Raw genomic sequence first — 10,757 nt, 5'->3', positions numbered from 1 at the left:
TGTGTAAACATGGGTAAGTTATAGAACCTGCCTCATTTTTGTATAACAAATTCAGAATTTTGCAAATATTAAAATGATATTGACATACCAGCTACTGTTATTATTGTTGCTATTATTTTAACATCTCTAAAATGAGAATGATTATTCCTGTAGAATCTCACTTTGCTATTGTAAGCATCACTATCTTCATCATCATCAGTTTTAGGGATGTGTGAACTTTCAAATTTTTGGAGGCGGCGGGATTCCAAATCTATTTTTTCACCCTAAAGGGAATTCCAAGTATAGAAGGTCCTCCCACTAATACAGATCTCTGGATCTTAGAAACTTGCTCCAGCCCAAGTCTTCCTGATTCTAAGTCTGGCCTTCTATCCAAGACACCATGTTCCCTCATTGACAAACTATAAAGCACTAGAGAAATGATAGTTATAATTATCCTCAACTTTTCCCTTTCCCTCACACCCCTCTAATTAACCACAAAGTCATGCCAAGTCTTCCTTACTAATATCTGGTCTTCATTCTTTCCTTCCCATATTTATTGAAGTCATCCTATTTTAGACCCCTAATTACTTCACACCAGAACTACAGTGAGAGCCTCCTTATATCCTTAAGGTTCTCTCTCAGTCTAGTCTATGTACCACTGCCTGATTAATGTAAAAATAATTATCAGTCATTACCTGCTTGAAAACTTTCATGTTCCAAGTTTTTCCTGGCCCATGAAAGAAAATGCCCATATCACTGGCATTTAAAAATTCTCTACAATTTCATCCTAAGGTACCTTTTCAGATTTTCATACTCAGATTGGAACTGGTATGAGGCTTACACTTTTAGCTACTCCATACTTCCTTTCTTCTATGATTTTAATTGTGGAATAGATATTGGGGGCAAACCTATGGGGGGGGGGGAGGTACAAGAAACAGGAGACAAGGTGACTCAGAGGATAGAGAGCTGGCCCCAGACACAAGAGGACCTGAGTTCAAAACCAATTGCAGACATTTGCTATCCTGGGAAAGTCATTTAACCTCTGTTTGCCTTAATCCACTGGAAAAGGAAGTGGCAACCTACCTCACAATCTTTGCCAAAAAAAAAATTAAATGATAGCATTGTCTTTGATCTATAGGGTCACAAAGAGATATGATTGAACAATCAATCAGCAACCAGCTGCAGAATAAACTGACTCAAACCTCATCCTTTTCCCTCATCTTCTTTGTTTTATTTTGTTTTTGCAAGGCAGTGAGATTAAGTGACTTGCCCAAGGTCGTGTCATTAGGTCCTTTACCTCATCTTTGCAAAAGGGGTTGGTGACTAAAGAATATGAGAAGCAAAAAGATATTAGGACATAATTTCCCATTCTTTTGCTTAAAAATCTATTACCCAAACTTGGGGGAGGTGGAATGAGTGAATATCTTCTCCCAAATCTCTATGACCCCTGGGTTTGACCAAAGGGAGATTTATATTCTTTTAGTTCTTGCCATTTCCACCTAGAAAAGAATTACCCATACTTTAATGTTTGATCATATCCTCCAATGAAGCCTTATCTGATTATCATAATAAAGTTCTTTGTCAATGTAAAACTCTAAATATGTGGGCTATAATTATTCTTATCAATAATCTATGAGTCGCTATCATTCTCTTTCTCATAGGATTTTTTTAAGGGGAGGGTGGAAAGAAAATTAAGATCTTATGATTTTACTATGGAATTCAATCAGTGGTGTACTGTTGACCAACCTATTGCTTGAGAGAATTGTGTGGGATCCTGAGAAGTTAAATTACTTTCCCAAGGCCACACAGCCAACAAGTCAGAAGCAGGGCTTGAACCTGGATCTCCCTTCCCAGCCACCAGGCAGCAATACCTCTCTCCCTCAGATTCCGATTCTGTAATGCCCCTTCCTGCCTATTGCCCTTAGGCACTCTCTTGGATTTCACCTAGCAAAGAGGAAGTTTTGTTATAGTATATGCCTTGATTTCACCGGTGCTATCTCTTAATTATTTTTGTAATGTATTCATTGCAGAATTTGATCGTCAGAATTTATTGCATCATTTCCATGATTGAGTGTGCTCATTTCATGAGGATTAGATTAATAGAGAGCAAACTTTTTATATTATCATACATATGTCATTAAGGAAAGCGTGTCATTGGTTTCCAGCTGCTTAATTCAGGGAGCACACACAAGAGACCCCAGGATAATTTCCTTTTTCTTTGCTGCAAATATTTTTTAATCACTTCCCCCACCCTTACAGTGTCTCTTTATCAACACTTGCTGGCTGGATCAATCTATTACTGCAAGTGGAGAAATATAATAATAGGGAGAGTTTCAAAATTGAAAATAGGGTGATTTCTCAGCATGAAAAAGGGATGTGTCAAGTGTTCGTGAGAGCAAGTGACAAATAACCAGAGACTGAATCTAGTACCATCCCAAAGGCCTGGCAAGAGGGTTCTAGACCCCTTTGTGTTCATTCTGCTAAGCAAGATTACTTCTAACTTATGTTCCTCCTGCCCTCCCTCACAGTTTGCTAGGCGGGCAGTTTGTTGAGGTTCGTTTATAACATCCATTTAACTTAGGGATTCCTAACCGTTTTTGTATCACAGTGCCCTTTGACATTCTGATAAAAACCAGAATAATGTGTTTAAATGCATAAAATATAGAGGAACACTAAAAATTAATTATAATGAAATCATTTATGAAACATTTTAATATAATTCATGGATCCCCAAATTTTGGACCTCAGATTTAATTTTGTTCACTTTGATGTGATAAGGGCTTTGAAAGACTAATATGGTACTACTTGTCCATAAACACATACAAAAAAAGGATCATCTACTAAATGCATACAATGGATTATGTACTATGTACACATGTACCATGGCTGAGCCATTGGTTTTTTCAATGTCCCAGTATGAATCTCAGTGGAGAAATTTTCTGTCAGGAATTTCCCACATTGATGGGATCAGAGGCCTAGATCAAAGAAAATAAATGAATGATATAGTCTTGTTCCTGACCACATATACATAATAAATGCAACAATTTATGGGAAAGGATTGAGGCAGAGGGCAATGTCTTACTACTGTTAAGTCTGGTTTTCTGGCTTCAGATCTCAGGGAGGTCAGAGGACTGAGGGAAAAAATGGTCAAACTCAGTCCCAGACAGTGCTTTGCAGCTTCAACTAAACAGATTTGAGAGTGGTATAGGTTGACTTTTTTAGAATTAAAGAATAGTTGAAAGGACTTTCTAACTCTAACAGAGACATGATGAGGAGGAAGAAGATTAAAAAAAAAAAAAAGATAAATTTCTATGGACCCTACTGGATGACTGAATGTTTTGTATCACAAAAGAGTTCAGCCTCTACAGAATAGGACTCAGAAGACTATGCCCCCTCTTCTAATGGAAAGAAAACAGTGTTGTTTTTTCCCAGTCTGATGATTGGTATGTAAAGGGCCTGACTTTTATATTTAAATGGCTGAAACTTTCAGCTTGGTTCTTTGGAAGATGGAAGGTTTTTTGAGGAAACCTATGATGTTAAAAACAGAAGACATCAACAAAAACTCATTTTAAGAAATAAAAGAGGAAGAGCTAAAGCTTAAGCCTCTGGATCCTATGCTAAAAAGAGAGATCATTCACACGATTCATTGTGAACCATCTACTCTTTTTCTTAACACCTCCACTAAGGACTCCCTCTAAAGCTAAAAACTGGTCATAGAAAGAGGCTTAACAAACACTTAGCATCAAATATGGAGCAACTAAAAGCTGAAATTTCATCACTAACATCAGCAGCCGGATGGTATCAGAGACATGACTTATCCCTATATGTATGATTATTGGTCATACATGTTCCCCTCCATATATGTGTACCCACTGCTTTTACTAATGATGCATATGATTATAATAAATTGCGCTCATAATTTAAGGAGAAGATGGTTTATTGCAACATTGTTGTAATATTTTTTTCATCAAATTTCTTTGATTTGAATTAACTATCCCTTGACTGACTAGTAAATCTAAACATATAGTTGGGGGCTCTAGAGTTATGGTGTTAACCACAGACCACAGAATACCTCCAATTATGACTATTTTCTTGGGGTTTGAGAAAGTCTCAGGTGTGCAATGGGGAAGAGCACAAGAGGCTACAACCAAAATGATAACAATCAAAAATGACTGGCCAATATCACTCACAACTTTTTTATGAGGACAAGATGTAATAAGACATAGGAAAACACTGTGCAAAATATAATATAGATAATTATTAATAAATTAAACATTAAGCACATTTAGACATAAAATCAAATGTCACATGGCCTAGCAGCACTGGTCATCATGGTTCACTGTAACCTATCTTTCTATTCAATTTGTCTAGCTCTAGCACAATTAGATGATCTGCACAGTCATTTAAATGAATTATTGAGATAATCACTGGCAAATCAGACTGACAGATACAGAGATATTACTGTCCATTTGTTCAATGTAGATGAACTGAAAGAGTACAGAATAAACATATGAAATGCATTACATTGAAAAGATCATAAGAGGGTCTTGTAGGAAGCAAAACTAATTGAGCTGTTAAAAAAAGAAAGAAAGAGGATATATATACACAATACAAGTTCAATTTCAAATAGCTGGAAGTTTCAGAAAACAATAATTCTCTTCCATCTTTCATTCCCTCCATTTTCCTGCACCTCTGGGCAGATGGAATTGATTTGACAACCTATCCAGTTTGAGAGCTGATGACTGCAGTGAAACAGTGAATAGGTTTTTCAAAAGTGAATCTTCATTCAGTCGAAGAATTTTAAATTTCACATTTCATAGATAACTTGATCCAGATGTGGCATATGAAAAGTGACTTGAGGATTTTCAGTTTATGAGGGAAAATTTTATTTTTCCAGACTAATATTTGTCCATTTCCTCATTTCTCTCTGGGTTTCATTTCTTACTCTGAATTATCTTGTTCTACCATGATCCAGCACCCTGGAAAATCACACTGGCACAACAATTCCTTCCTCTTATTGGTCAAAAATTTCTAATATGGAGAGGCTAGGTGGCACAGTGGATAGAGCATTGGCCCTGGAGTCAGGAGTTCAAATCCGACCTCAGACACTCAATAATTACCTAGCTGTGTGGCCTTGGGCAAGCCACTTAAACCCATTGCCTTGCAAAAACTAAAAAAAATAAATAAATAAACCAAAAAACAACTTCTAATATGCGTCCTTCACATATACCTTTTCTTCCTTTCAGTTTCATGTGTGTGTGTGTGTGTGTGTTGAGGGCAGGGATTTTTCTTTTTGCTTGCATTTGCAATTCCACTGATTAAACACATATTAATCATTTAAAACATGCTTATTTACTTATTGACTTGACTAGAAGCGAAAAGACAGAGTGGTGGGAGCAATAATTCCAGATTTTCTCTCTAAGCAGTGTAACAACTTCTGCCAAAATCCAAAATGGAAATATACTATTGCTACTTATTTTTATGCTTTATCTTATGTCAGTTCCCCACAACTCCCCCCCCCCCCGTTTCTCTCTCTCTGTCTCTCTGTGTCTCTCTAGCCGACATTTTAACTATTTCAAGATTTGATAAATTCAACTATTGGCCACCAAGAAATGAAATCAGTTTCTTAGAATTCTTGAAGTTTGGTTTGCTCATATGGTAAGGACCAATACTTTCATGGAAAATTATTTAATCTCCATTTTTGGCTAGCATTTCCCAACTGCTTATATTTCAAATGTTCAGGATTTCTTTCTCACAATATGTCCTTCCTAACTAAATGATAAATTGTTGGAGCTCAGAGCATTTGAAAGAGAACACTGTCCTCTAAGTCTTTGGCATATCCCTTTTGTCCCCATTCTTCTTGCACCTGGTACAATGTTCTGTTCCTAGTAGCTACTTCCTGACTATTTCCTGAATACAAAAAATAGTAGAGACAATTTAAAAATGATTTTCCATTCCTTTCTCTTTTTCTTCCATATTACTCCATTCCTCCTCCTCCTTATATTTCTCCTTTCCTCCTTAAAAAAAAGTCTTCCCAAAAAACAACTTAACAGTACAGGAAATATTATAGAGCAGATTTATTAGGTCTTACCATGAAGAGCACTTTGCCATCATCATCATGTACAAATGAAAGATGAAAATTATGCAAAATGAAGTAAATATGTGTGATTTAATGTGAAAGTCATATAATCTTGATTTAGCAAATATCTGTATATGTGAGGCAGCTAGGAAAAACAGTGCCTGACTCTTCCTGAGTTCCAATCTGACCTCAGTTTCTTGTTAGCTATGTGACCCTAACAAATACTTTACCCTGTTTGCCTTGGTTTCCTCATTTGTAAAATAAGCTGGAGAAGGAAATGCAAACTACTTTGCCAAGAAAACTCCAAACAGATGATAATGCCAGAAAAACAATTGAATAACAAAAATAACTGGAAAAGGAGAGCCAGAATGATAGCAATTATTTCCTTTCTGTTGGACTGGAATGTTGCAAGAGCATATGGTTCACAAGGACAGGCATTATGTGATCTTTCATCTTTTTTATTCCTTCACAATTCTTTATATTGAGTGGGTGCTTAATAGTATCAAAGCTTTAGTTATAGAAGGGATCACAGAGACCAACTAATGCAACTTTCTCATTTTACAGATGAAAAAACTCAAAAAGGTTTAAGTGGGTTACCCACAATCATAAAGGAAATCAGTTATAGAGCCAGAATTTGTTGATGTTGCTGTTGTTGATCCTTCATTCTCAAAGAGGACCAATGACATCAGGAGGGTGATGTCTTGACTCAGAAGTAGATTGAATTTAAGTGAGGCAGAGCTATGCCAAGTCATCAGTCTCACTCCCTCCTCCAAAATCATTGGACTCTAATGGCAAGACAGCTGGCAATGGTCCTCGAAGGATTTGAGAGTATAGTAGAAAGAGCACTGGATCTTGAGTCAAAGGAGATGAGTTCAAATTCTGCATTTGCTACCAAATGTTAGACTGGGGGGTAGGGGAGCAAGCAGATAGAAAGGCGAAACCCTGAAGCTTAGTTTAGAATGTACAACTCCCTCCTTTCACATGTACCTCAAATTAAATTGGCATAATAAAGTGAAATGATATTAGAGGAAATCTTGTGAAACCAGAGGGCAAAAAAAATACTGCAATGGGCTTTTAATATCTAGCAAAACTCCCATTGAAAATATACATTCAAAGTGGAGTAAGAAAAGGAAATAAATCTCTCGATTCAATTCTTCCGTCTAGGCTAGGCTTCTAATTGGTCCCTTTTCCTCCTGCTATTTTGTTTGGTCTGAAGCTCCAGTGAGAGGAGGAGGCAGTTCTGTTAGCGGTGCTCCTGGTCCTGTTTGACAACTACCAGAAAGCTCTCTCCCCTTCCCTCCTTGGTTCCTTTGACCCAAGGGACATCTGCTGATTTTTTGTGTACTCAGGGGGTGTCCTCCAAAACAGAGTAAAGAGCAAGATCCAGAGTCTCCTGGATAGCCCCCCCAATTCCATTCGGCTTGCTTCTGTTCTCAATGTTTGTTCTGCCACTGGGAACAGGTCTTGGGAATGGGGGTGAGGATGCTGGGGGAAGGGCATACACCTTGCTCACAACACCTTGTGAACAGGTATGACTGTGTCCTGGGGCAGTGTGGTTTGCACCCCTACCCCTTTCTTGCAAGAGCCGCTGGTGCTCCTGATGGAAACAGAGCGTCCCTGGGAGGGAGGGCAGCTGCCACCCGCACAGACTGTCGCTGCGCTAACTAACCAATTATCCCGGGGAATCTCCAACCCTGAGCCGGGCTTTAAGAAAGAAAGGTTTGGGAAGGAAGGAGGTCGGCCTGTTACCCGGGTGAAGCCACACAGTAGGAAGCAAATGAACCTGATGAGAGAAAATGGAATAGATTTCTGGGCTGCCAAAAAAAAATAATAAAATGAAATAAAATAAAAAAAGGGAAATGCGGCTGAAATGGATTTCCAGCGGATTTCAAGATTCAAGTTGAATCTTGAAGCGCGAGCGTCACCTGCTGGTCGCGGCCCCTTCAGGGCATCTTTGCAGGAGGATGCTGGACCAGGGGCAAGAAGCCGCTCGCTTGCCAAATCCTCTTTCTCTATGAGGGTTGAACAGAGCTCGAACTCAGTGACTGTTCAACTAACGTCATTTTCAGGAAATTCTGCTCTCCCTTACATCTCATGCCCTGCTTCAGGGAAACGTGTGTCGGATTACACCTGCTAGAATTTCTGTGAGATCATCAGTGGTTTTGGTCAAAGGAACCAGAAACTAGAGAGTGAACACCTTAGGGGAAGGAACGCCTCGCAGAGTGTGGCAATGACAACTCTTTCCTCAAGGGTTTTGGTTTTGGCTTTTTAAATTACTGATGTGGGGGTAGAGGAAAGACCCATCTGGTACCTAAAGAAATCCCAGCTTTAGAGTGGAGTCAACTTCCTGGATGATGCAGTTTGATTTGGGCTATTCCAAAAAGACTTTCCTAGCTGCCCTGAATTTTCCATAAATTCTTTTGATTGAATAAATACTGATAAACTGATATAAATTTCAGGTATAAATGCCTGAATTTATTTTAACTATGGTTGGAGTAGTAAATGCTTATTAAATTTTTGTTGACTTGGTTTAACTGGACAAAATCCTTCTGTCCAAAATGAAAAAGACCCCGAGGGCGAGTAACACACTGACTTTTGCTCTCTCCCTTTCAAGTGTAAATGATTTCTCCAGAGAGCAGCTTTTGCGCGGAGAGAGAGAAGGAATGAAAGGTAGAAGGGCATGGGTTGGACAATGAAGGGGTCACCTTGAGAAAAAGGGAAAGGGAAAGGAAGACTTGGGACTTGGGAGTCTACATCAACAACACTACACAATTTTGCTCGAGGCAAGTTCTGCTGAAATTAAAGGGTTTGTTTTGTTTTGTTTTGTTTTGTTTTGTTTTGTTTTGTTTTGTTTTTACTATGATTAGACATAGAGCTGCTTGAGAACAGGGACTCTTACAGAGGTGTCAAACACTCTGCTGGCAGCTGCATCTTCCCAGAAGCAGTTCTGGTGTGTGCAGCCTGAACCAGAATCAAATGTAATTGGGAAATAGTTAACAAAATCACGCAAAGTACAGTAGATCACAGATATTGTTAATAAGTGATTTTCTCCATGGGGATCCTACATGTAATTTAGTATTATTATTTGACTATGTTACCACTATATTAAATGACTTCCTCAAAGAAAAGAGAGGTGTACTTTCCAATCTTCTTTCAAGCCATACAGCTTAATTTTACTATTCTTTCCATTTTATATTGATTTAATCATGATATATAACAGTATATTCCACTCAGGTTAATAATATAATAATAATAATAAATGTAGATTATGTATAATATATAAGTATACACAGAAATATATGTGTATATTCATATTCATGACTTTATAGGATATCGGCAAGGTTCCTAACAAAATTTTCTGTTACTTTTATATATCATAATTTGCTTAATCATTTTCCTTTGTCAAAGGGTATAGACATTTTGCTCACTCATTTAAGAATAATACCAAATTGCTTCTAGAATGGTTGGCCTAATGTAGCTCCATTAGCAGTGAACTAGTGAGCCTGTCTTTCTACAAGTCCAGCAACACTGATTATTCTTATCTTTTCTCATCTTTGTCAATTGGTCAAATTTTAAGTAAAACTTTGAGTTGGATTTTGCTTTGCTTTGCATTTATCTTAGTGACTTGGAGTAGTTTTGCATGTGTCTTATTAATGGTTTATAATTCTTTTCCTTTGACCACTTCCCCACTGGGATTCTTGGTCATATATATATATATATATATACATATATATATATGTATATATATATGTATGTATGTATATCTGTATATTAATTCTCAACATAGTTTAGTTAAATCTTTTCAGATCTTTGATGTAAATTTTTTCCTAATCACCATCTTAGACTAACTTCACTGATTTGTACATTCAAAAACTTATGTAATATTGCATTTTTTATTTTATTTATTTTGAATTTTACAATTTTCTGCTAATCTCACTTTCCTCCCACTGGCACCCACAGAAGGCAGTCTGTTAGTCTTTCCATTGTTTTCAAGGTATACATTGATCTAAGTTGGATGTGATAAGAGGGAAATCATATCCTTAAGGAAGAAAAATAAAGTATAAGAGATAGTAAAATTACATAATAACAGTTTTTTTTAAATTAAAGGTAATAGTCTTTGGTCTTTGTTCAAACTCCACAATTCTTTCTCTGGATACAGATGGTATTCTCCATCACAGATATCCCAATATTGTGCCTGATTATTGTACCAATGAAATGAACAAGTCCATTAGGTTTTATCATCACCCCCATGTTGCTGTTAGGGTGGACAATGTTCTTCTGTTCTGCTCATATTGCTCGGCATCAGTTCATGCAAATCCTTCCAGGCTTCCTTGAATTCCTATCCCTCCTGGTTTCTAATAGAACAGTAGTGTTCCATAAAATACATATACCAACAATTTGTTCAGCCATTCCCCAACTGATGGGGACATTCACTCAATTTCCAATTCTTTGCTACCACAAATTAGGGCTGCTATGAATATTTTTATATAAGTGATGTTTTTACCATTTTTCATGATCTCTTCAGGGTATAGACACTGTAGTGGCATTGCTGGATCAAAGGGTATGCACATTTTTGTTGCCCTTTGGGCGTAATTCCAAATTGCTCTCCAGAAAGGTTGGATGAGTTCACAGCTCCACCAACAATGAATTAATGCCCCACATTTCTCACATTCCTTGACCTTTCTGGTCATATTGACCA

This window comes from Macrotis lagotis, chromosome X (genome assembly GCF_037893015.1).
Source record: "Macrotis lagotis isolate mMagLag1 chromosome X, bilby.v1.9.chrom.fasta, whole genome shotgun sequence".
Classification (NCBI taxonomy): domain Eukaryota; kingdom Metazoa; phylum Chordata; class Mammalia; order Peramelemorphia; family Peramelidae; genus Macrotis; species Macrotis lagotis.
Note: the sequence above shows the minus strand (reverse complement) of the source record.